Source organism: Halictus rubicundus, unplaced genomic scaffold, assembly GCF_050948215.1.
Source record: "Halictus rubicundus isolate RS-2024b unplaced genomic scaffold, iyHalRubi1_principal scaffold0138, whole genome shotgun sequence".
NCBI lineage: Eukaryota > Metazoa > Arthropoda > Insecta > Hymenoptera > Halictidae > Halictus > Halictus rubicundus.
This window is the reverse complement of record NW_027488679.1, coordinates 356943-384295: the sequence shown is the minus strand read 5'-3', so window position 1 is coordinate 384295 and position 27353 is coordinate 356943. Positions and strand designations below refer to the sequence as shown.

Sequence of the window (27353 nt, the reverse complement as noted above, 5' to 3'; positions counted from 1 at the left end):
TTTACGTAACAAAATACTGCTTGCGTTGCTCTTGTAAGTCCCCGCCGTCGCTTACCTCTCCATGTCGAATTGTGGAGGGCGCAAAGAGCGTTTCTGAGTTGGGTTGCAAAGATGCTACGTACGAGCGAACGTTGGACGTTTCGTCGGCGTTTGACGCGGTTCTGTGAAAATTGCAAATTTTACATTGCGTTTAACAGTTTCGTGAGAAGAAGGAAATAGGAATGGGTATCACATTCGGACTTGCGTGAGTGTTTTGCGGCGTCGTGAGTCGTATTTTCAATACGACCGCCCGTGAACACCGCTCCGACGATCGAAATCTCTCTCTCCTCTCTCTGGAACGATTCGCATTGCGGAAGAAGCGTTTCACTCTCGAACACTTTACGCGCTCCCGACGTCGTCTGAAATGATGCGTATACGAAAGGTATAAGAGTCTCAAGAGACTACAGTGAATGGACACTGTTCGGTCCTACACAGACCGAACGTGAGTTACGATAAACACGGTCGGCTGCGATAGCCAAAACACTTTAGGCGAAGCGACGGTCCCAAGATTTGGAGTGTCATCGGACACCACTTGGAGACCTCCGTGAACGAGCCCATTGAAAGGGCAATACACAAACATTTAATTTTCCAGACCATCTTTCCCATATCTCTCACACCTAATCCATTCAGATCATCTAAACACAATTCCACCAAATCGCATCCCCACTCCGACGACCAAATGCACCACCCATTAACCAATAGAAGAAGAGCCCGAGTTGACTTTATAGACGACACGACACCGAACCGCAGAAAGCTAAGATACCTCGAAGAAAACACAAATCGATCGCGTCTAGAAAACTCGTTGTACGCGTCATACCTCGCCAACTGACTTGTGAATGTTAAGTTAAAATATATTGAAGTGTTGTTCCAAAACGTCGAGTTTCATTTCAACTAGACGTAGCTACTCCGTAACTCCGTCAAGGCCCGAATATCGTCCGCGAGCAAGCGAAACGGGATTTACGACCCCGCGAAGTCCGACAGGCGGACTGACGACACTTTCGGACGCCTCAGACACAAATAAAGAAAGAGATACCGGACACCCGTGTAAAATCTGTGTGCGCAACTGTGGTGTGCAACGTAAGCCCCAGGGAGATATATAAAATAAAAAACGACTGTGCGTGGATGTGTCTCTCTACACATAATTGCGGCGGACGGTCGTCGTTGCCAGCGACTTCGACAAACATATTCTTAGAGTTCGCGAGACAGTGGTCTCTCGTTCTACGAACGCTTTGATGACTGATGGACATAGCAACATTTGACATTGTGCGGGATGCGCACGCGTACTTGTATCGGGTCGAATAATTTCCCCGTCGCCGCGTGTCCTCGCTAATCCGTTGCGGATTCCATCGCCACGTTCGTTGAATTGAATGACGACCGAGATCTCGTGTCTCTTTGGTTTGATCGATGATATCGCGTCGTGCAGCGTTTCTGTACCCCCGTGTGTCTAGTGTAGTAGAGAAACCCCACCGGGTGTTGAAAAAAAATATATATATATATACTCCTCTATGGAGTGGCTTTCGAACATCGTTGTCACCACAACGTGTTGTCACGCAGAGCACGAGAAGGTGAAGGTGAAAACAAACCTTTGTCGGTCGCCCCATGTCTTTTTTTTTCATTGTCGATCGCGAGACCGCGCGATCTGTCGGTCGTCCAGTCCCCGGAAGTTCTTTTCGACGGACGTTAAAGTTAACCGGCCGATCGTCTAGCGAGAGTTTCCGATCGACGAACAAAATGAAGAAATCTCTATATATATTATATAGAGAAAAGACACTTTGGTGTGGCGCATAAGATATATGGTTTTGTTTTTTTTTTGTGCTCCTCTGTACGTTCTCGCGTACTTTTAATGCTTTCGGTGAAATATACGAAACATTTTTTTTCACGTTTGACGACCTCAGAGTAGGCGAGATTACCCGCTGAATTTAAGCATATTACTAAGCGGAGGAAAAGAAACTAACAAGGATTTCCTTAGTAGCGGCGAGCGAACAGGAATGAGCCCAGCACTGAATCCCGCGGTTCCGCCGTTGGGAAATGTAGTGTTTAGGAGGGTCCATTTATCCCGTGACGTCGAACCGCGTCCAAGTCCATCTTGAACGGGGCCATTTACCCGTAGAGGGTGCCAGGCCCGTAGCGACCGGTACGCGTTTCGGGAGGACCTCTCCTTAGAGTCGGGTTGCTTGAGAGTGCAGCCCTAAGTGGGTGGTAAACTCCATCTAAGGCTAAATATGACCACGAGACCGATAGCGAACAAGTACCGCGAGGGAAAGTTGAAAAGAACTTTGAAGAAAGAGTTCAAGAGTACGTGAAACCGTTCAGGGGTAAACCTGAGAAACCCAAAAGATCGAATGGGGAGATTCATCGTCGACGAGGCTGGCTTCCGTTGGTGCGCAGATACCCCGTATGGGCCTTCGTGGTTTCCAGTGCGAGGGTACACCATCTTCGGCAAATGTTCCGGTCGCATAGTCGTGCACTTCTCCCTTAGTAGAACGTCGCGACCCGTTGCGTGTCGGTCTACGGCCCGAGTTGTTGCCTGTCGTGTCGCTACGTGCGCACACGACAGACGCTCGATCGCCTGGCCGGCTGCGTGACGGTACTCTGACGGTATCGGGCCGCAACCAATCCATTCTCGAATGTGCGTGCGTCAGGCCCGCCGCAAGCTCGGTTAGTTTTACCCGAAGGTACGGACCTGGTGCCGGCTTCGGGCCTAACCAGCTGTTAGCAGGCGGTGTCCTCGGACTGGCCAAGCTTCGAATTACCGGTCAGCGACGCTACTGCTTTGGGTACTCTCAGGACCCGTCTTGAAACACGGACCAAGGAGTCTAACATGTGCGCGAGTCATTGGGACATGTAAACCTAAAGGCGCAATGAAAGTGAAGGTCGTACCTTTGCGTCGACCAAGGGAGGATGGGCCGCGTTACGATGCGGCCTCGCACTCCCGGGGCGTCTCGTTCTCATTGCGAGGAGAGGCGCACCCAGAGCGTAGACGTTGGGACCCGAAAGATGGTGAACTATGCCTGGTCAGGACGAAGTCAGGGGAAACTCTGATGGAGGTCCGTAGCGATTCTGACGTGCAAATCGATCGTCGGAACTGGGTATAGGGGCGAAAGACTAATCGAACCATTTAGTAGCTGGTTCCCTCCGAAGTTTCCCTTATGATAGCTGGCACTCGCTCGTTCTCTTTTGCGCGTTCGCGTTGGTTGCTTAAGACAGCAGGACGGTGGCCATGGAAGTCACCTGCCGAAGCAACTAGCCCTGAAAATGGATGGCGCTGAAGCGTCGCGCCTATACTCCGCCGTCAGCGGCAAGTGGGGTTGGACGTTTGCGCTGTTGCGTAAACGTCCTCCATGAAGCTCTGACGAGTAGGAGGGTCGCGGCGGTATGCGCAGAAGGGTCTGGGCGTGAGCCTGCCTGGTGCCGCCGTCGGTGCAGATCTTGGTGGTAGTAGCAAATACTCCAGCGAGGCCCTGGAGGACTGACGTGGAGAAGGGTTTCGTGTGAACAGCCGTTGCACACGAGTCAGTCGATCCTAAGCCCTAAGAGAAATCCTATGTAGATGAGGTGTCCTAAGAGCAAATGTACAAACACAAAACACACACCCATCGGGCGAAAGGGAATCCGGTTTCTATTCCGGAACCCGGCAGCGGAACCGCATACCATTCGGGCCCTCGGAAGAGTGTTCGTCGGGGTAACCCAAAATGACCTGGAGACGCCGTCGGGAGATCCGGGGAGAGTTTTCTTTTCTGTATAAGCGTTCGAGTTCCCTGGAAATCTCTAGCAGGGAGATAGGGTTTGGAACGCGAAGAGCACCGCAGTTGCGGCGGTGTCCGGATCTTCCCCTCGGACCTTGAAAATCCAGGAGAGGGCCACGTGGAGGTGTCGCGCCGGTTCGTACCCATATCCGCAGCAGGTCTCCAAGGTAAAGAGCCTCTAGTCGATAGATTAATGTAGGTAAGGGAAGTCGGCAAATTGGATCCGTAACTTCGGAATAAGGATTGGCTCTGAGGAGCGGGGCGTGTCGGGCTTGGTCGGGAAGCGGGTCTGGCTGACGTGCCGGGCCTGGGCGAGGTGAACACATTGATGGGAATCCGAGCTCGGTCCCGTGCCTTGGCCTCCCGCGGATCTTCCTTGCTGCGAGGCTTCCGTCTAGAACGGTCGTCCTCTTCGGCCGCCATTCAACGCTCAGCTCAGAACTGGCACGGACTAGGGGAATCCGACTGTCTAATTAAAACAAAGCATAGCGATGGCCCCCACGGGTGTTGACGCAATGTGATTTCTGCCCAGTGCTCTGAATGTCAACGTGAAGAAATTCAAAAAAGCGCGGGTAAACGGCGGGAGTAACTATGACTCTCTTAAGGCGATCCAGGTCGTTCAATCGGCGCCGTCCTCCAGCTCAGCCGTCCACCTGTCTCCAGGTGGACGTTGCCCAGCTCCCACCTCGTGGAGGTGTGGAGGAATGGGAGCCACATTCCATCATGTGGCGCCGATTGGACGACCGGTTTCGCCCGCGGAGGGTCATAGTTAGCAAGCAGCCCCCTTCTCGTGGGTCCCGCTGTCTAGTACCTCCTTAGGGAGGGAAGCTAAGAGCTGCCTCTGCGATTCAGGGTCTTGTGGGGAGCCCGCCTGATCACATACCGTTGGCCCAAACAATAATATCAATGCCTCGGACATGGAGCAACCTGGTCTCGGGTGTTCCATGACGGATTTATCCGTTCAGCAGGAGACCACCGTTGACGACCAGGCTAATGTTAAAAGGTGAAGCGAGAAATCTATCATGATTACAGTACCTGCACCGGAGGAGGGCGTGAATTGTATCTTATGCCAAGAAAAGAACCGAAATCTAATGTTCACAGACCTCAAAAACTTTGTTATACACTGCCAAAATGAACATTTGATTGAGGAAATCAAGTGGAAGTGTGGGAGGTGTGAAAGGCTTTGGCCCGGCCTCCACAATTGGCGGTGCCACTTCCCAAGATGTAAAGGGGAAGTAAAACAAGTTAAGAGGTATGGTTGCGAAGAATGTGCAGAATCGTTCGACACATTGGTGGGACTCTCAATGCACGAAAGGCATATGCATCCCTCCGTCCGAAACCGAAAAAGACAAACGGCACATGAAAGGGAAAGGCTCCCAGCTGCTAGGAAAGCCACAGTGTGGACCGTAGAAGAAACAGCGCTGTTAGTCGAACTAGACGATAAGTACAAACATCTAAAACAACCTAACGTCGAAATTATAAAATATCTCCCCAATAAAACCCTGAGGCAAATCAGTGATAAGAGAAGACGACTACAGCCAGAAAGCAGAGAAACTATCATAATAAATAATAATGAGAATATGGGTTCCGATAGTTCCTCGAACGAAGAGCCACAAGAGCTATCTCGACCAGAATCGGGCACTGACACCTTAAATAATCCCAATCTCAGGGATATCAAAGAAGCGATATCCAGCAGACCCGAAAATCCTCCCGACTAATGCAAAGATATATTCGACAAGATAGCAAACCTATGGGAGAAAATCGAGGAAATATCTGATGAATCAACATATGGCTCCGAAATAGATAAAGGGCCTAGCCGATTAAGATGGTCAAAACTGCCCTTAGAGGTTTTTCAATGATTAATGAACCATTCGAAAGCTGACCCAGAAAAACCCCTCTGAGCAAAATTTCAACCCCCTATCTTGCCCGTGAGAGTAGTTACAGGGTTAATTAGATTTCGCGCTTTTCCACGCATTTTCCACACTCTGATGCTTCCTAAAATTCTGAAAAAAATGTGGCATATTTTGGATCCTAAGACAGATTTTTGAGAATTTTTTCAGATTTTTTTCTTGCAAACTGTGATCGCAAAAAATGAAAAACCTCAAAAAAATCGGAAAAATGTACATTTCTCAAAAATATGAAAACATGCTATTTTGCTGTTTAGTGCCCCGATAAAGTACCATAGCAGGCAGTGTCGTCAATTTTTTTTAGATTTTTTGTTGTGGGAAGTCCTTGTCAAAAACAAGAAAAACCGAATTTTTTCGCCGTTTCTGCTATTAGGAGGAAAGTTACACTTGTTTGCACGGTGCCGGCTCGGACGAGTTTCCCGTAGGCTTGCGCCCCTCGGGGGGAGGGATTCCGGCCCGTTTGCACGGTGCCGGCTTGGATGAATTTCCTGTAGGCTTGCGCCCCTCGGGGGAGGGATTCCGGCCCGTTTGCACGGTGCCGGCTTGGATACGGGAACGAGGGTGTCTGGCGGAAACGGTGGTTTCGGTAGGAACGCGGTGCGGTCGGGTTGGAGGTACAGCGGAGGTCTTATTCGGCGGTAGCTCTCGGTCTCGCATGCCTGGCCCCAACTGCCCCGACTGCTGCTTCTCGCGGCCTATTTATCCTTCCCACCGCCCACTTCCACTCGCGAGCAGCCGGCTCGTCGCGGTGGCCACCTTGCGGCCGCGACGGGAGGCTGTGCTCGGCCGTGGTCTCGGCGCGCTCGCTGGGAGTGGGGCGGTGGTAGGCGCGGTGTTAGGCGGGGAAGTCGCGGGCCTTAGCTATACCCGTTACAACCTGAATAAATAAACTGAGTGTCGCAGCCCAACAGGATCGTACGGCGAGTATTATTTAACGACCCTTGCATCGGTAAATCCCCGGTAGTAGCACATTTGGCGACGAGGACTTCTCACCTTCAATATTTACGAACCTTTGTGTATAAGAATACCAATATTTACGGAATAAATATTGGGGGACGGCTGTGAGCCGAGACGCAGTGTATTGCGGGACGGCTGTGAGCCAAGACGCATTGAATTGTGAGACGGCTGTGAGCCGAGACGCAGTGTATTGCGGGACGGCTGTGAGCCAAGACGCATTGAATTGTGAGACGGCTGTGAGCCGAGACGCAGTGTATTGCGGGACGGCTGTGAGCCAAGACGCATTGAATTGTGAGACGGCTGTGAGCCGAGACGCAGTGTATTGCGGGACGGCTGTGAGCCAAGACGCATTGAATTGTGAGACGGCTGTGAGCCGAGACGCAGTGTATTGCGGGACGGCTGTGAGCCGAAGTGCAGTGTACAGTGAGAAGGCTGTGAGCTTATGGAAATGGCGTTAAATATATCGGGAATAGGAGTAAAACCATTTCTATGTGAAAACATAGACAAGAATGTAATCAGACTTGTATGGGAAAAATGGCTCCGTTCGCTGGAACTTTACCTAGCATCTGAAGATATAACAGATTATGGAAAAAAAAGAAGTAAGCTTTTACACTTTGGGGGAGAGCAACTACAAGAGGTTGCCTACAGTTTGCCCGGTGCTATTGAAGCGGTGGACGCCGATAAGAAAAACGATGTTTTCAAGGAACATCAAGCGGGAAGAAGGAGAGAATTTCCGTAAATTCGTACTAAGAAGTAGACAGCAAGCAAAACGTTGTTCCTTTGGAGAAACTGAGAGCGAAGCAATAGAAATAAACATGAAAGACAAAATCATCGATAGCTGGTGCCCCACGGAATTACAGAAGAAGATTCTGGAGAAGGAGCGGACACTAGACGAAATTATCGAATTGTGCCAAGTACATGAACAAATAGCGAATCAATCGACAGCCATGAATGCAAGTTTACCAGGACCGAGTACATCATCGAACACGTACGCCTCAATAAATAAGCTGGGATTTCAAAAAAGAGGACAATCTCATCAATGTATCAGATGCGGAAAATCCGGACACACCGACAATATAAAAGCATGTCCGGCAAAGGATGTGAAATGCCACAAGTGTGGTTTTCAGGGCCACTTTGCTAGATGTTGTAGGACGCGTCACCAAAGGAAAAGACCTGCTACCCCAGAACGATCCGAGCAGAAACAGAAACGATTTAAATCAAGGATCAACTATGTCGATTCAAGCGCCTCAACATTCGAGGCACAGGACAAGATTAAGGACTTCGATTGCTTCAAAATTGACTCGGAAGAAGGAATCACAGATAACTCGGATGATTTAATCGAATGCCTTATTGGAGGCGTACGCCTAGTAGTACTCATAGATTCTGGGTCCAAGGTGAATGTAATAAAAGGCAAAGATTGGGAATTTCTTTCCAGGAATAGAGCAATTATATGGGATCTTACTGAAACCACAGATGTTCTAAAATCGTACGCATCCGGACGTCCACTTGAACTTAAAAATAGATTTGTAACAACAATCAATCTGGTAGGAAACAAAGAAATCGTCTCACCATTCTACGTAGTGATGAAAGGAGACATTTCACTGATCGGAAAAGATACAGCAAAACAACTAGGAATATTAAAGCTGGGATTACAAGCGAACGGACCGGTGGAAGTAATATCGTTTCCGAAGATAAAGAATGTGGTAGTGAAACTGTCCATAGATCCTTATGCAAAGCCGATTCAGCAAGCGGTGAGAAGAGTACCGATCTCAGTGGAAAGCCTGGTTGAGGGCAAGCTGGAGGAAGCCTTGCGAAGCGACATCATTGAGCGTGTCCTACAGCCGAGTGCTTGGATATCACCGATTGTGGTTATCTTCAAACCATCAGGGGATATCAGAATCTGCGTAGACATGCGCAGAGCAAATGAAGCCATCCTCAGAGAAAACTATCCACTACCTACATTTGACTATCTTATAACAAAATTAAGGAGAGCAAAATATTTTTCACGGCTGGACTTATTAAGTGCGTATCACCAACTTCAGTTACACGTGGACAGTCGTCCCATCACTACATTTATCACTCACAAAGGCATGTTCCGCTATAAGCGCCTCATGTTCGGAGTGAATTCGGCAGTCGAAATCTTTCAAAGAACCTTCGAGGCAATATTATCACATTGTGTGAACTGTCTTAATTATCTAGACGACATAATCGTATTTGGTTCAACCGAAACAGAGCACGATAGTTGCTTAAAGGCTGTATTGAATACCTTAAAAGAAAACAATGTAACATTGAATGAAACAAAATGCCTCTTTAAAGTTCCCGAATTAGACTTCTTGGGGCATAAACTATCTAGCGAAGGTATCGATGTAGATCAAAGGAAAGTAAAAACAATTCTACATTTTCGGGCACCAGAAAACAAGGAAGAACTACGAAGTTTCCTAGGTCTAGTAACATATGTAGGAAAATTCCTACCGGACCTAGGAACAACGGTCGAATCTCTGCGGAAATTAACAAAGACGGATATCAAATTTGAATGGGCCGAAGTCCATCAACAACACTTTGAACAGCTTAAGCATTCATTAGCCAAGCTCCCAACATTAGCATACTTCGATCCACAACGGCGTACACGACTGATAGCAGATGCTAGTCCAGTGGCGCTGGGAGCAGTGTTGCTGCAATTCGACACGCAAGAAAACCCAAAAATGATATCTTTCGCAAGCAAAAGCCTTTCTAATGTAGAAAAACGCTATTCCCAAACCGAAAAAGAGAGCCTAGCTTTAGTCTGGGCAGTGGAGAGATTCTATTTCTATCTAGCTGGATTAGAATTCGAACTTGTGACCGACCACAAACCACTGGAAACGATATTTAGGCCATCCTCGAAACCACCCGCACGAATTGAGAGATGGCTGCTAAGGCTTCAAGCCTTCAGGTTTAAAGTTTTATACCAACCCGGCAAGTCGAATATTGCCGATTCCGTGTCAAGGTTATGCAAGTTACAAGTCGAGAATTCATTTGACCCAGAGGGCGACCAACACATCTTCGCAATAGTGGAAAGAAGCGCACCAAAGGCGATGAAAATTTCCCAAATAATCTCAGAAAGCAGAGAAGATAGAGATATAGTCGATGCAGTCAGCAAAATTAATAACGATTCTTGGCCATTACAGGACAAAAGTATATATTTCCCTTTCAGAACAGAATTGACGTCAATGGGCCCAATAATACTGAGAAACAACAGAATTGTAATTCCTCAAACATTAACAAAACAAGTATTGGAATTAGCCCACGAAGGACACCCAGGAGAAACCGTAATGAAGAGACGTGTACGAGTTAAAGTCAGGTGGCCGTCAATGGATAGGCAGATCGAGAAATTTGTTAAAAATTGTAGACTGCTTACTAGTCTCACAACCAAACAAACCACCCCTGATGAGTAGACACCAATTTCCGGAAGGACCTTGGCAGTGCCTTGCCATCGATTTGATGGGTCCATTACCGAACAAAGACATGATATTAGTAATCATTGATTATTATTCCAGGTGCCAAGAAATTAAATTCATGGAAGTCACAAATTCATCTGCGATAATAAGCCATCTCTCGGAAATTTTCTCGCGTCTGGGGGTTCCAAAAAGTATTAGGGCTGACAATGGAAGGCAATTTGCTAGCAGTGAATTTAAGGAATTTTGTAATACTCACAATATCAAACTCATCCATACGCCGCGCTATTGGCCGCAAGCTAATGGAGAGGTAGAAAAAATGAACAAGTCAATCCTAAAGCGCTTGCAAATCGCACATGCTAATGGAAAAGACTACCAAGCGGAGATACAGAAATTTTTGTTAATGTACAACGTCACTCCCCACGGAACAACTGGGAAATCTCCGTCAGAACTTTTACTGGAGAGGAACATCAGAGACAAAATACCATCGATAACAGACCTAATAGCCACAGAAGGAGACACGGAAGCAAAAGATAGTGATATGGTCGAAAAACAAAAAGGAAAAGAAAGAGAAGACAAAGCAAGAGGAGCAAAAACCAGCGACATACAGCCAGGAGACAAAGTGATAGCACAAAATATGACAGCCTCAAACAAACTGGAATGTAGGTTCGGAAAAGCCGAATACAAAGTGATAGGAAAAAAGGGGGATGAACTTACGTTAGAAAAAGACGGAACAACATTCAGAAGACACACGACACATGTGAAGAAATTGCCAGCTAGCCCAAAACAAAGTTGAGCCGATCATAAAACAAACACGTCTACTAGGGTTCCTAGCAGTAGTACGGCGACATACGCGGAATCAAAAAAAGGGGTTCAACCCGAAGATAATGGAAATTCGCAATTAAAGACCCAAAAGCTTAAACTGAAAAAGAAGGAGGGATTGTGGAGATCGGAGCTAGCTGAAGAAGAGGCCGCAGAGAGGGGGAAGGACCCTATCGGCGACAATGGGGTAGGCGACCAGGGGTGGGACGCCAGACCCCGGAGTTAGTAATTAAGCGACCGCCGGAGAGTGAGGTTGTCGGGAGAGTGTCTCTATAGTGTACACCTGAATAAATAAACTGAGTGTCGTAGCCCAACAGGATCGTACGGCGAGTATTATTTAACGACCCTTGCATCGGTAAATCCCCGGTAGTAGCACAACAGGCAACAAAAATAACTAATACTAATAAAGACAGCATATCCCGGTATAACTTACGCGCTAAAACAACCAATAAAAAACTAGATAAAAACTTTAAAGCTAAGAACAATAAAAATAACAGAAATAAAACAAAATATGCGCGCTGTCAAGAATGGTATAAAAATTGCCCAAGAAATTTAGTGGACGCGGTAATCTCAGGGGATTTAGAATGCACCATTAAACCACAAAAGCTACCGGATATAAATGCTATAAAAACACTATATGACAATCTATGGGGTGTAAAGGGCCCGGAAGAAATTAAAATTACAACTGATGCAACAGCGGAAATTCCAACAGAACAAATAATAAGAAAAATAAAGAATGAAGAAATAATTGAAAGGATCGCAAAGATATCGAATAAGTCCGCTGCGGGACCAGATGGTATAAAGGTAGCACACTTGAGAAGAAATTATATTGATAGTATTTTGGCAAAAATATATAATATATTATTAATTAAAAGATACATCCCAAGACCATGGTTACAGAACCGGACAATTTTAATTCCAAAATTAGGAAAAGACACAAAAGAGGCTAAAAACTCTATTTTTCGGCACTTATTGACGCACGCCTGAGATCAAGTTTAAAACACAATATACGTCAGAAAGGCTGCGTAGCCAGCAATTGGTGCCTGAGTAACATTACCATCCTTAAGCATGCCATTAATGAGATGAAAAGCAACGATGGGGGAGTAATGATATCGATTGATATTACCAAAGCCTTTGATACGGTACGACACGCAGCAATATATGAAGCTCTAAGAGTCAAGGGCACTCCGGAACATGCAATAGAAATAGTAAGATCCATGTATTCAGACTGTACCACCACCATACGGGGAACAGAAGATACCAGCATAAATATAAAGCTCGAAAGGGGAGTGAAACAGGGTGATCCCTTGTCTCCTTTCCTTTTCAACACAGTGATCGACCATATACTAGACAAGATACAGAATACCACTGAAGGAATCTCACTCCCTGGAGGCAATGCAGCAATCCTAGCGTTTGCGGATGATATTGTATTATTGGGGAAAAACGCTTCAGAAGCGCAGAAACAAGCGCATATTCTTGTCAAGAAACTGCAAGAATTGGGCATGTCCATCGCGCCCGACAAGTGCTCTTGCTTTCAGGTGATAGCGATCAACAGAAGCTGGTTTATAAAGAACCCCGAAATTAACATCGGTGGGGATCTAGTTCAATACATCGGACCGGAAGAAACCTTTGCGTATCTAGGTGCTAGGATGGGCGCATGGAGAGACACTTATCGTAAAATAACACTTACAGAAATAAATAGGATAGTAAATAACGTTAAAAGATTAAAACTTAAACCTATGCAGAAAATAAAACTGATAGTGATGTATATTTTACCGAGATTTATCCATGAACTTACAACTTTCCCTCCTAGTAGTGGTACGTTAAAGATGATAGATTCCGACATTCGAGGCCATATCAAAGAAATCCTCCATCTCCCCGTTAGCACAGCTAACGGTCTCGTGTACGCGTCCAAAAGGGACGGAGGATTGGGAATTCCCAAAATGGAGAACATTATAAGGATAGCGGCCCTCAATGCAGGGCTTAAACTAAAGGCCTCGAATGACCCCATCATTAGGGCCCTTGCGAATGAAGAAAACTTCAACAAAGCCCTAAAGGAAACGGCCAATTCGCTCAGGATCAACTGGCCAGCGGACGAGGTTCACCTTGCACATGCGAAAATAAGACTCAAAAGAAAGGCCTCGTTGGAATGGGGAAAACTTAAGTCCCAAGGACACGGGGTGAAAGAATTTCGAAATAACCCCGTAAGTAACACATGGCTTTATCGTCCAGAATATCTCCAGCCTTCGCGATTCAATGACGCGCTGAGGCTGAGAACGAATACAATCGGTACCAAGGTCGCCTTAAGCCGTTCAAAAAAGATTTCGGATGTAAGCTGCCGTAAGTGTAGATGCCAACCGGAATCATTGGGACATATCCTAGGCCTGTGCATAGCCACAAAGCCGTTAAGAATAAAACGCCATGATGAAATAAAAAATCTCTTAGCCGATAGAATTAGTAAGAGGGCAAACGTTTTGGTTGAACCCTCGTATGATATGCAGTCAGGTAGCCTCAAACCAGACCTCGTAATAATACACGAGGAACGGCTGGACATAGTCGATGTTACTATCCGCTATGAACACAGGGAGTGCCTAAAGACGGCATACGAAGAAAAATAAAAAAATATAATCGGCTAACAGAATTTTTAAAAAATAGATTTAAAAAGAATAAAGTAGGGAAAGTCATACCAATCGTAATAGGTTGTAGAGGCGCGGTACCGGACTATACTATTAAGCTCCTAAAGGAGCTAAAAATAACAAAAAAAGACACCATCACCATGTCTATGATGGCACTCAGAGCGTCAATCGAGATCGCCAATATATTTATAGATTACGATTTAAATGCGTAAAATAATATAAAAAAATATATATAAATATAAATTAACCCAATCGTAACAATAACTGGAGAGATAATAATAATCATTCGCGGCCTTCGACATATTTAGAATAAACTGAAAGTATTTTATTTTATTTTATTTTATTTTATTTTATTTTATCAATTGACTAAAGTGTAAATATAAATTTTATTAATTGACTAAGTATAAATATTTTATTATTGTAGATTATAAACGTATACATGACAAGAACGTGTACATTGACATGCAAACTATTATGACACGACTAATTGAAAATAGACTTGCTATGCAATTCAAAGTTTTATATTTTCTTTTAATTGAATCCAACAAGGGGAAAAAACCTTGGAAGAATGTCTCACAGTTTGCGCTGTAAAGACATAGAAATCTAGCCAAATGCCTCGTCATCTAATTAGTGACGCGCATGAATGGATTAACGCGATTCCCTCTGTCCCTATCTACTGGGTCTTATAAGCGTCAGGGACTTATATCATGGTATAACCCTGACGCACCAACCCCTCCTTCACGTGGTAGGACCTGGACACCTTCGGGTGACTAACGGGGCTCTGATAAGAGAGTTCCTGCGTGAGTTCTCGCTCTGCGACGACCGCGGCTCTCGTAAAGAGAGTTCTTGCGGAGTTGTCGCTTTGCGAGGACCGCGGCTCTCAGAGAGCTCTGCGTGAGTTGTCGCTCTGCGACAACCGCGGCTCTATCATAAAGAGAGTTCTTGCGGAGTCATCGCTTTGCGATGACCGCGGCTCTCAGGGAGCCCATGCGTGTGTTATCGCTTGCGATAACCGCGGCTCTCACCCGGAAGACTCCCCTCTGCCGCGACGACCCACCGGATACATCTGGTGGTATGTTGCAGAACGGGAGAAACGGGGGGCTTACCTTAACCGGTCGGCCCAACGGGGAGGCGAACCCCTTGAACAAACCCTTAACCTCTAAGCTGAAGAACGCGGTGAGAGAGGTCCCGTGTTTTACACGGGCGGTCGGTGGGTCCACCGGCCATTAGCGTCTAACCTCAGGACACCTGGCGAAATCTTGAGCGAAATAGCCTTCTCCCCGGAAAGGACGTCACCCGGGGAGCGACTGGTTTTCGTCCCTACTCGTGGGAACAAATATGGTATCCAGAAAACAAAACACAAAACGGAAGAAGGATGAAGGGAAGGGAGTAAAGGAAGAAGGAAGAAAAGCGGACACAAAAAAGCAAGTCCAGGACTTAATACAATTGAACTCGGAGTCTGACAGAAACACAAGCTCCGACACGGAATCCGATACAGGCTCAGAACACTCTCGAGCAGGTCGGCAAAAACCGAAAGGCAATAAGCGGAACAATGATCAACGATCCAGCGACACGGACACGCCGCTCTCGAACAAGAAAATTCCGAAAACCGACCCCAAAGTCATTGATGAGGACGACTCAACACAAGACTCAATCATGACAAACAGCAGCATGGACTCTGACTCTGACCAGAGCCCATGCGAAAAACTCCGTACGCTCTTTGTCAAAATAGGCCTGACAAAAGAGCAACAAAACGAGGCCAACAAAATAATCTCTGTAATCGAAACCCAAAACAAAGCAATCATCCAGGACCGAATGGAAATGGAAAAACTCAAAAAGGAAATGGCAACTACAAGAGAGGAATTACAAGCAGGAGCTCAGCTACTCCAGAAAGTCAAAACCATGGACGATAAATTTAACAGGCTATCTGAGAAATTAGATAGCCTGATGGCAACAAAACAACACACTTGCCAAAACATCCAAGCAACTAAGCCGATGTCATACTCGGACATTACCAAAACGAACCGTAACACGAGAGCCGTTACGAAAAAGATGGAGGTAAAACAGGCAAAGCCAGTGGTAGCAATCTACCCTGGCAAAGGAAGCGATATCTCCAGCAGCGAGGAGACCAGGAAAGCTCTAGCGGATTGCATCAATCCAACAGAGCAAAACATCAGAATCCGGAACATAAGGAAGATAGGGAATTCCGGCATTCTGATAGAAACAGAAACAAAAGAGGACCTTGAGCAAGTCCTCAGAAATGAAAAACTCAAAGCAAAGATGGAAATTGGTCCCCTCCCAAAGAGGAGACCAAAAATAATAATACTAGGAGTTCCGTCGGAAACCTCAGAGGCGGAACTCCTCAAAGCAATAAAGAAACAAAACCTCGAGCGAAACACAGAGGATAACATAGAGAAGGAGTTTAAACTCCTATTCAAAATGGGTCGGAAAGACAAGGGAACCACGAACTGGGTGGCAGAAGTCTCCCCAGAAGCCAGGAAAACTCTACTAGGTAGGAATCGAGTCTTCGTAGGCTTCTACGCCTACGGAGTAAAAGACTTTATAATAGCAAGCCGCTGCTACAAGTGCCAGGCATTTGGGCATGTGTCCAAACACTGTAAGACAAAAGTTGACACGTGCGGCCACTGCGGCCAGGACGGGCACCAATATAAGGATTGCCCGAACAAAACAGAAAAGCCCATTTGCATAAACTGCAAAAGGGCAAACAAGCCAGCCAACCACGGGTCCAGAGAACAGTCTTGCCCTGCGTACAAACACGCACTGGAAATTAGTATCAGTCGAATAGACTTTGGCAACGAATAAAAAAAGACCCATGGATAATAACGATAATTCCCACAATGTCTCAGACGGTGAAACCATACAACAACACAACTCAAATACAAATAAAATAACCATAGCCCAAATTAACGCCAGGAACTCTAGAGTTGTCATGGAGGAATTAAGGCTCTTAGCGGAGAAAGAGGACATTGATCTCCTTGCAAAACATGAGCCCTACTCGTACACCAACACCTTCAATATAAGGTCCATGGGAAGTGCGGAAGTAATACTAGACACCAAGCTTTTCTCACAGAATATATCAAGGAACACAACCAAGAGCGCAATAGTCATCTTCAACCCGAATCTCACAGTACTTAAACTAGATCAATTCTGTAACACACACTTCACGTGCGTCGAGGTCACAGCACCAGGTAAGAGGTTCTACCTAGTCAGTGCATACTTCCAGTGCTCGGACAGAATAGAACCGTATATCCACTACTTAGACAACACATTACAAAAACTAAAAAGAGAAAACGTCATAGTCCTAGCCGACGTCAACGCTAAATCAGTCCTCTGGTACAATCCAGAGACTGATAACAGAGGCTTAGACATGGAGGACCTCATAGCGCAACGTAATCTGCATATTGCTAACCAACCATCAAGGGTCACAACCTTCGACAATGATCGAGGGAAATCTAATATTGATGTAACGCTCGCAACACACACATGCATAGACAATATTCACGATTGGCACATTCACGACAAAATCACAACAAGTGATCACAACTTGATTACCTTCAAGCTCCACATAACAGAAACCGTTGGACACACAGCGCAGTCAAACCGCTTCAACCTGAAGCGTGCCAATTGGGATAGATTCGACCGAATCCTTCAGCCTACAGAAGTCGATCTATGCACAGAAGAGGCCACTCCAGAAATGACGGCCCAGAGAACTGCCGAGCTTGAAGGGAAGCTAGTTTCTGCTTGCGAGAGATCTATACCAAGAAAAAGCAGATTCAAAAAATCAGTTCCCTGGTGGAACCGAGACCTCGACAAACTGAAAAAAGAAGTGCGTGAACTCAGAAGAAAATTCCAACAGACTAGAAACGCTACACAACAAGAAAGACACAAACAGCAGTACCGAAGTACCAAAAACAAATACACTGCACTAATCCGCAAAACCAAACCGAGTAGCTGGCGCTCCTTCGTCACAGACAAAGGAAACTCAGACCCATGGGGAATTGTATATAAATTACAAACAGGCAAAATCCAAACAGCTAAAGCCTGCAGCAACATTAAAGGAAATGGGCAAGAAACCACCTCCTGGGAACAGACCAACAAGCTCCTGCTAAACAGCCTGATTCCTGATGACAACTCAGAGACCGAAACGTCGTGGCAGAAACAGATTCGCTCCAGTGCAGAATCCCCACCAAACACTGAAAATACACCGGCTTTCACGATGATAGAGACTCGGAATGTAATAGCACAGCTCAAAGTAAGAAAGCCCCGGGACTAGACCTCCTGGAGGCGGAAATTATCAAGAAGGCCTGGCCAAAACTGCACAGAGAAATTAGACACCTCTTTAACACTTGTCTCTTCTCCGGTACCTTCCCGGAGAAATGGAAAAAAGGAGTAATCAGGGTTCTCCTCAAAAGCGATGACAAAGATGCGTCTGACCCAAGGTCATACAGACCAATATGCCTATTGCCAATTCTCAGCAAAGTCCTGGAAAAGCTAATAGCTATGAGACTTTCTGCCATATTGGATTCGCATCCGCTTTCAGCCCAGCAACAATACGGCTTCCGCAGCGGCCGCTCAACGGAAGACGCAATTACCAATGTACGACAGACAGTTGCACAGTATAACGAGAAATATGCAATAGCTCTGCTATTTGACATATCCGGCGCTTTCGATAACGTATGGTGGCCAACTATACTCCAGCACCTGAAAAAGAGGAAATGTCCACGAAATATATACAGACTAATCCAAAGCTATCTCTCAGGCAGAACAATGCAAATACACGACAAAAATTACACAATCTCCAAAGCAGCCACCAAAGGATGCCCGCAAGGCTCTGTCCTTGAGCCCAAATTTTGGAACTTAATATTCAACGATCTGCTGAACACAGTCGAAAGTAACAATATAGAACACGTCGCATATGCAGACGACCTAATGGTAATAATACCAGGAAATTCCAGAATAGAAATGGAAGTGAAAGCCAATAATGCAGCAAAAATAATCACGGAGTGGTGCAATAAGCACAAGCTAACACTCTCCAAACAGAAAACAAAAATGATACTCTTGAAAGGACTCCTGGACATTAGAAGGCCACCTACTGTTAAAATAGGAGACACCTCCATCCTCATGAAAAGTACCGTAAGATACCTCGGTATACATTTTGGAACTAGATTCAATGTCACGCCACATGTGCAACATGTGACCAAGAAAAGTAAAGTCATATTCCATCGGTTCGCACAAGTAGCGAAATCCTACTGGGGACTTAGCTACAGAACCACGATGACAATGTACAAGGGCGTCTTCCTAGCCATCGCGTGCTATGCGGCCGCCGGCTGGAGCGACAAACTAAACGTGCACCACATCAGGAAACTCCAATCAGCGCAAAGATATTCCGTCCTTAGGGCAACTAGAGCATACCGCACAACTTCCAATGAAGCGCTCAGAATAATCGCAGCCGCTCCACCTATCGACATAGTAATGTCGGAAAGGAGGAGAGCTATATATAACATCAGAAAAGGCTTAGAAACCAAGTTCGGGGATAAGCTATTCAAACCCCCCAGTACACAGGACCAAGACTTAGCACAATTGGAACTGAAGGAAATAGAACTACAAATCAGGCACCACACAGCGGTCCTATGGCAAGACCGATGGAGTCAGGCGCACCTTGGTCTATTCACCAAGGAGTACTTTCCGAATGTCCAAAGCAGACTAGACGCACAACACATGAACCCAGACTTCTACACCTCACAGCTCCTCTCAGGGCATGGGAAAATAAACAGCAAACTGAGGAAACTAAATCTGATTAGCTCCGACCTCTGTAGCTGCGGAGAAGCAGACACAGTAAAGCACATAATCTATGACTGCCCACTAAACCACAACGAAAGACAAGAGCTGGCAAAAGACCTAAACGAGTCTCGAATCACGTGGCCGTGTGATCTTCAGAAGTTGGTCGAAATCAATGCCTTCAAGCATTTTCGGAAATTCGCAACAACCACCATGAGACGTAGAGAATAAGGAAGAGTCAATAACATACAAGGCAACCACCCTGACGATCCCTCGCAGGTGATACCCTCGGGTATTCGAGATCGTAGGGTTTAACAAGCAAGAACGGCTACCATACCGTCGCCGCAACCTGCTAGAGACCGAAGCGCTAAGCTGGTAACTCCGCCTCCTCGTGGCCCCCGCTGGTAACGCTCCTGTGTCGGTGCAAGCTGACACGGTAGCGGCTAAGCGAGTTACTTCCCGTACGGGACGGTCTACCCTTGTGATGATCCTTAAATGGTGAACGAGGGGTTTTTCCAAGTCAGTCCATAACACCTAAGGACTTACGGACCCTCTGCAGTTGTTTCTAAAGGCTAGAACCCAACAACGCCGGTATAAGACGCCTGGAGCGACGTCGGTACGGCAAGAGTGAGCGTAGCTCCATAGCTCTTTATGTAGACAATAAACTGTTCCTATCTACTGGACTTCACCGCTAGGTGGCGCAGAGTACTGACGCGTCTTCATGTCGCTCCGTATTAAAAGTGTTATCTAAGGAATAATTAATTAAAGTTATTCAGGAAGCAGTATTAGTTGTTGTGAACACTTATGTGAAAAATCTCAGTGTTCAAATCAGTGCGGAAAAAGTTATTAGCGAAAATCCGGTTGGCGTCGGCCGGCAGGACGCCGTAGTGACGCGCCGAAACTAATAACGGACATCTCCCGTATCCAAACGATAGGAAAGTGCTGCATTCACCCGTGTACGCGATACTAGTGTAGTGAAACACGACGCGAGTGTTTCCATGACACAGGAAGGCCTCAGTGAATAATTATTAAGAAATTAGTAAAGTGACGCGCGAGTGACCGCCATCTTGGACGCCATATTGGCCTTTATCCCGCCAATTTTCCCACCACCTGGACGCCATCTTGGACGCCATATTGGACGCCAACTTGGACGCCATACCGAGCGTCCCCCGAACGCCATCTGGAATTCACACTGCACACCACACCGAAAACCGCCATAACACGCAGGCTCACCAACTACGGTAGCGCCACCCCACCGGGTAAGCGCCGAACCGAAAAATGACTCCGTCGTCATTTTTAAAAAAACCCGCGAAGAAAATCCAGGAGGATAAGAAAAAACCGGTGAAAGGCATGCAGAACAAACAGAAACAACTACTAAAGACAACACCAATGACAGGAAAGCCCACAAACGGACAAGTACCAATGGAAACAGATACACAAAGTAATAAACGACCAAAAGACGACTCCTCAGACGAGTCGGACTTATCGCCACAGCGAGAAAACACAAAAAAGACGAAATCAAACACAGACGGGCTATCCACGGGAACAAATTATCAAAATACTGACATGAATTCGGAATCCGACACAGAGGCAAATATCTACCCAGAGACAGACCTCAAAAAATGCTGCAACCGGAATGTTCGGGAATCGGCGACGAGTTGCTCCGAGCAATACGGGCAGCGGGCCGATCCCGCGACTTTGCACTATTTAAAACCGCGCGAGCTCAGGCGCAGCGCTAATTAGCTCCCGAACACGTCCGTCTCTGCGAATCGGCCCACGGCGCGCCGACCAATTACCGTGCTCGCGGGCAGCGAATATCCGTGAGCGATTCCCGGAATCGGCCTTCCTTTTCGACGAACCGTCTAAGCGATCGCACGTGACACCAAACCGTTTTTATTGAGCCGTGATTTCGGAGAGTACCGCGCTTACCGGGCAAATCACATAACGTGTATCGTGTACGCAGGGTTTGAACAATTAAGTCTGAACCTTTATTACAAATACAAGTGTGACAACGTGAAGTGCATTCTTTTCTTCTCGACCGACCACGTGCTCGATCCGATTTTCCGTTCGCACAGTCCCGGCGCTCGGAGTTTTCGCCCTATCCGTTTCCGACCATCCGCCTCGAATTTCCAAGCCTTCCGATAAGGCTGTCCCAGCCACCCATTCCCAAACACGGAACCAATGCTGCAGGGACATCGAAACAACAGACAAAAAACAAACTGCCAAGGAAAAGGCAGACAAAATCAGGACAAATCTCATGACCACCCTCACAGTCGAAGGAAGCGGAATCCAAAAACCCACCCTCACCAAAATCCTCAATAGCTTCATGGAGATGCAGAGCCTGATAACCGAGGTTCTGATGGCCAACAGCCACCTCGAGGGCCAACTCCACTCCACCACCAGAGATAACGAGAAGAGCATCAGGCCGCCCATCGATCATCGACCACCGACCTTTGCCGAGATCGTGGGTATAAACTCGAAAACAGCGGCGCTGTCAACCCTGAAACAAGATCCCCCCAGCGTTATAACCATCAGACCAAACGACAGCATGAAATACAACTCCAGCGATACAACAAACGAAGCAATCATGAAAATGATCTCCCCGGCCAGGCAAGCCCTACAGGTCAAAAATATCAGAAAGATTCAGGGAAACGGAATTCTAATCGAGACTGCGAAGAAGTCCGACACACAGAGCATATTAAAGAATAAGGAACTAACGGAAGCAGGCTTCTCCATGACAGCACCAGCGAAGAAAAACCCGCGCATTATCATCTACCGGGCCCCACGCATGACGGACGACGAATTGTTGGACAGCATAACCGCGCAGAACGACGTACCCATCGAGGCCAAAAACAAATTCAGGCAGCAAACCAGGATAGCCTTCAAGACCGGCGACAAAGACAAGGACACCTGTAATGTCATCCTGGAACAACTTTAATCCCGAAAGCCGGGAAAGATACCAAAGACGCCAAAAATTGGCGCCCGATCACAATCGGTTCACTGTTGGGTAGGATTTACTCCGCGATAATAGACGCAAGACTGCGGAGGGCAAGCAGGAATAGCAGGAGGCAAAAAGGATTTACCACGGAGGACGGCTGTAAATACAACGTCTCCATTCTAGACAAGGTGGTAAAGGAAATGAAGGAAAGGTCGGGAGGAGTCATCATAGTCGTCGACATCTCCAAAGCGTTCGATACGGTCCCCCATAGGGCTGTGGGGGATGGGCTACGTATAAAAGGTCTGCCGCCAACAGTTTCAAACTACATCGAAAGGTTGCCCTCCGTTCGTCGATAGAAATCGCGAACACTTTTATCGACTACGATTGACGATAATCGTTGAATATATTTATTTTACTCTACGTGTCGTATTTGTCCTATTTATTGAACTGGACGCGGCTTCGGCCAAAGAAAGGTTTTATTACTGACACGGCACAAGCTAAGAATATTTTTTAATGCTGTTAGGCCTTGGACAAGGCCTATGGCCAAATGACGAAGCAGCTGCCAGCTGAACGAATTGTAGCCCGCTTGGCTCTTTAAAACCAAGCGGTGCGAGTCTCCGCTGACACTATTGTGCAGCGAGGCGCGGGCGGATTCTATGGACAATGGACTTAGAATCCGGGGCGACACCTCCTCGCGGTTTTCCCTGGACACGCGCCTCTGGCGCACGACGAAGTTCGCCTCCCGAAAGGGTACCCGTTACTAATTTTTCCAAGTGCCGAGGCAGGCCCTTTGGCAGTGGTCTAGAAAGTAGGCCTCGGATATGACGTTACTCCATTCGCGGAATGTTTGTATTTATTTTTATATACCCAACGAGGGGGTCAACCTCGGAAGTCTACGGCTGCGACGGCAGTTCGTACAGGAAATAGCCAAATGCCTCGTCATCTAATTAGTGACGCGCATGAATGGATTAACGAGATTCCCTCTGTCCCTATCTACTTTCTAGCGAAACCACTGCCAAGGGAACGGGCTTGGAAAAATTAGCGGGGAAAGAAGACCCTGTTGAGCTTGACTCTAGTCTGGCATTGTAAGGAGACATGAGAGGTGTAACATAAGTGGGAGATGGTAACATCGCCGGTGAAATACCACTACTTTCATCGTTTCTTTACTTACTCGGTTGGGCGGAGCGCGTGCACCGAGGTCTTATGACCCGGTTGTCACGGTGTTCTAGAGCCAAGCGTGTAAGAGTGGCGTGAGGCTTAACGGCGGACCGCCGACAATACTCCCGCGTGATCCGATTCGAGGACACTGCCAGGCAGGGACTTTGACTGGGGCGGTATATCTGTCAAAGAATAACGCAGGTGTCCTAAGGCCAGCTCAGCGAGGACAGAAACCTCGCGTAGAGCAAAAGGGCAAAAGCTGGCTTGATCTCGATGTTCAGTACGCTTAGAGACTGCGAAAGCACGGCCTATCGATCCTTTTGGCTTGAAGAGTTTTCAGCAAGAGGTGTCAGAAAAGTTACCACAGGGATAACTGGCTTGTAGCGGCCAATCGTTAATAGCGACGTCGCTTTTTGATCCTTCGATGTCGGCTCTTCCTATCATTGCGAAGCAGAATTCGCCAAGCGTCGGATTGTTCACCCGCCAACAGGGAACGTGAGCTGGGTTTAGACCGTCGTGAGATAGGTTAGTTTTATCCTACTGATGACTAGTCGTTGCGATAGTAATCCTGCAGAACAGAATGTAGTACGGCCGGGTGTCACTCGGATCGCTAATAACTCGGTAAACACGCTTACTAGTCGTTTGTCATCGCGATACATGCTATCGTAGAGAAAAAAAGATAGAGACATGTAGTATTGACCACTCCCCGTGAGGGGAGTTCCGTACCTCGGGGATTCGCCCCATACCGGAAAAGTCAGCCGTTCATGTTAGGCTCTCTACTTCTAACTCCATCAGTTGCGAAGGAAACAGTCCGTAGGTGTTGTGGACTGGGCATTGGAAAAACCCCTCGTTCACCAATTAAGGATCATCACAAAGGTAGACCGTCCCGTACGGGAAGTAACTCGCTTAGCCGCTACCGAATCGGCTTGCGCCGACCCAGGAGCGTTACTTAGCGCTCGGTCTCTAGCAGGTTTCGTCAACGGTGTGGTAGCTGTTCTCATGACTATTTCACCCTACGATCCCGAATACCCAGTTGTTGAGGTATTACCTGCAAAGGATCGTCAGGGTTGTTTTTGCCAGTTTCCGAAGTGCCAAAGTCTATGCGACTAAGGCATAATTCCATTGCGTGTTTAAACGCAGTACAGCTCTTATCTTTCAGCCCGTGATTGGCAGGTCTTCCTGCTTTCTTGCAGTTTATGCAAGTAGGCTTCTCTTCTTTTGTCGGGCATTCCTTGAATGAATGCCCGTCCTTACCGCAGTGCCCACACGTGTCGGTTTTTGCCTTACAGTGCTTTGCAACGTGCCCAAATGACTGGCATTCGAAGCAGCGTGTTGCAGCTATGTAATCTTTTAGCCCGTAGGCATGGAATCCTATAAATACCCGGTTCCTGTTTAACAGGATTTTCCGGGTTTTGGGAGAGACCTCTGCCACCCAGTTGGTGACTTCTCTGTCTATCTTCCCTGTCTTGAAGAGGAGTTTGAACTCCTCTTCTAGTTTTTCCTTCGAATCCAGTTGGAGGTTTTGTCTCTGTATTGCTTTAAGGAGTTTTGCCTCTGATGTCTCAGAGGGGACTCCAAATATGATTATCTTTCGTCTCCTCTTGGGGAGGGGACGAATGTCTAGTTTCTTTCGCAGTTTCTCATTGCTGAGGACTTGCTCAACGTCCTCAGCTGTTTCGGTCTCTATCAGAATGCCGGAGTTCCCGAGTTTCCTCAGGTTCCGGATTCTGATTTTCTGTTCTGTCGGATTGATACAATCCGACAGGACCTTCTTGGTCTCGTCACTATTCTGTACTTTACTACCCTTTACTGGGTAGATGGCTGCAGCTGGCTTGGACTTTGTGACAGGGGTCCGTTTTGCCAGCTGCTTAGTTGTCTTGTTTGCCTTAATTATGTCCGAGTATAGGAGCGGCTTAGAGGACAGGGCCTCTTGAGCACGACTCCTCTCGGACGAAAGCTTGTCTATTTTGGCTGAGAGCTCATCGAGTCTCTCTGTTATTTTCCCTATTATTTGTTCTTGCATGGAGCTCTGCTCCTTTTGCTTATCTGGTTTTTCCCTCAGAGCCGTGTTATCTCTGTGGAGTTCAAGTCTGAACTCCTTGGCTTCTGTTTCCGCTTCCTCATGCTCCCTGAGTAGGGAGTTTAGGAGCGCCTCTCCTCTGTTACGTTCTGAGTTAGTAAGACTAGTAAGACTAATACTACAGAGGAACCTTCTAAGAAGCTCCTCTGCGCTTAACGGCAGTTCATCAAACCGCTCTAATTCAATTTTGACCTCTTTGATCAGCTTTTTGTGTGACTCGTTGCACGGGCCACTTAGCCGCTTATTCTTCCTTTTCCTGTCTTTGGGAAAATCCCATTTAAAGTCCTCTGGACTTAGATCCGAATATGAATCGTCTGTGTATATGTCCGATTCGTCGTCCCAGACAGTAGCTATGCCCTGTTCTGTCTGGGTCGTTTCTTTATCCACCTTCGTCTTTCCTTCAACTTCCTTTTTCCTCGTTCCTCCTGCCTTCTTCGATTTTGGTTTTGATTTTTTAAGTTTATTCATGTTTGTTCCCACGAGTTGGGACGAAAGACGGTCGCTCCCCGGGTGACACCCTTTCCGGGGAGAAGGCTATTTCTCTCAGGTTTCGCCGGGTATCCTGAGGTTAGACGCTAATGGCCGGTGGACCCACCGACCGCCCGTGTAAAACACGGGACCTCTCTCACCGCGTTCTTCAGCTTAGAGGTTAAGGGTTTGTTCAAGGGGTTCGCCTCCCCGTTGGGCCGACCGGCTAAGGTAAGCCCCCCGTTTCTCCCGTTCTGCAACATACCACCGGATGTATCCGGTGGGTCGTCGCGGCAGAGGGGAGTCTTCCGGGTGAGAGCCACGGTTATCGCGAACGATAACACACGCATGGGCTCCCTGAGAGGCGCGGTCATCGCAAGGCGATGACTCCGCAAGAACTCTCTTTATGAGAGAGCCGCGGTTGTCGCAGAGGGACAACTCACGCAAAGCTCTCTGAGAGCCGCGGTACTCGCGATGCGACAACTCCGCCAGAGCTCTCTTTCGAGAGCTGCGGTTGTCGCAGGGCGAGAACTCACGCAGGAACTCTCTTACCAGAGCCCCGTTAGTCACCCGAAGGTGTCCAGGTCCTACCACGTGAAGGAGGGGTTGGTGCGTCAGGGTTATACCATGATATAAGTCCCCGACGCTTATAAGACCCAAAAGATAGAGACAGGTAGTGTTGTAGATTATGAGTCGGGCTGCCCCGGTTGCGCCGTACCTCGAACATACAGTTCATACCGGCTACTACTACATTTCGTCATGCCAGATGTTATGGCTCTACTCTCTCGTCGCCTGCCTTATTGGAGGGACATGCAACGTCGATTCCACTGCCACCTCGAGTTCAACCCTTTCCAGGAACTCCCGCTATAAGCGGGAGGGGCTTGAATCCTGGCCCGAGGAGTTAAGATCCCGAAGGATCTTAACCGCTGGTGGTGTCCAATCGTTCACGCGTTCGACTCCACTTTAGTTTTAGTACGTCTCGCGCGAAGTTCCGGAAGCTCTTGAATAGAGCTTCGCTTACCAGGAGTGCTGGCTGCACCGGCCACAAGTGACCTTTAGCAGCAGCTTCCTGGTGTAGGAGTTCTCGCGCTTGATCGTATTGCGGACAGGCGTACAAGATGTGGCTACGTGTTTCCACTTCGCCGCACTCGCAATGCTCGTCCTCCACCAAAGTGAATTCCTTGAGCTTCGCACGGAAGTCTCCGCGTCCGCTTAGGAATTGTGTGACGTAGTGATCGGTGATCACCCATCGCGCGCGGAGACGGTCTGATACATCGTTGAAGTATTGGAAGGTAGTCCTTCCCCTCGTCGATGACGACCATCTCCGTTGCCACACAGCCAGAGCTGCTCGCCTTACCTCAGCTAGTGCATC

General features: G+C 47.3%; 1 long non-coding RNA gene across 1 annotated transcript; it reads right to left on the bottom strand.

Annotated features, from left to right (window-relative positions):
* Nucleotides 1-4079: 4079 nt before the first annotated feature.
* Nucleotides 4080-14217, bottom strand: LOC143363808 (uncharacterized). The gene is made up of 2 exons (XR_013083916.1): nt 14134-14217; nt 4080-4382 (listed from the first exon to the last, which is right to left on the bottom strand). It is a non-coding gene; the product is annotated as an uncharacterized LOC143363808 (long non-coding RNA).
* Nucleotides 14218-27353: the final 13136 nt, after the last annotated feature.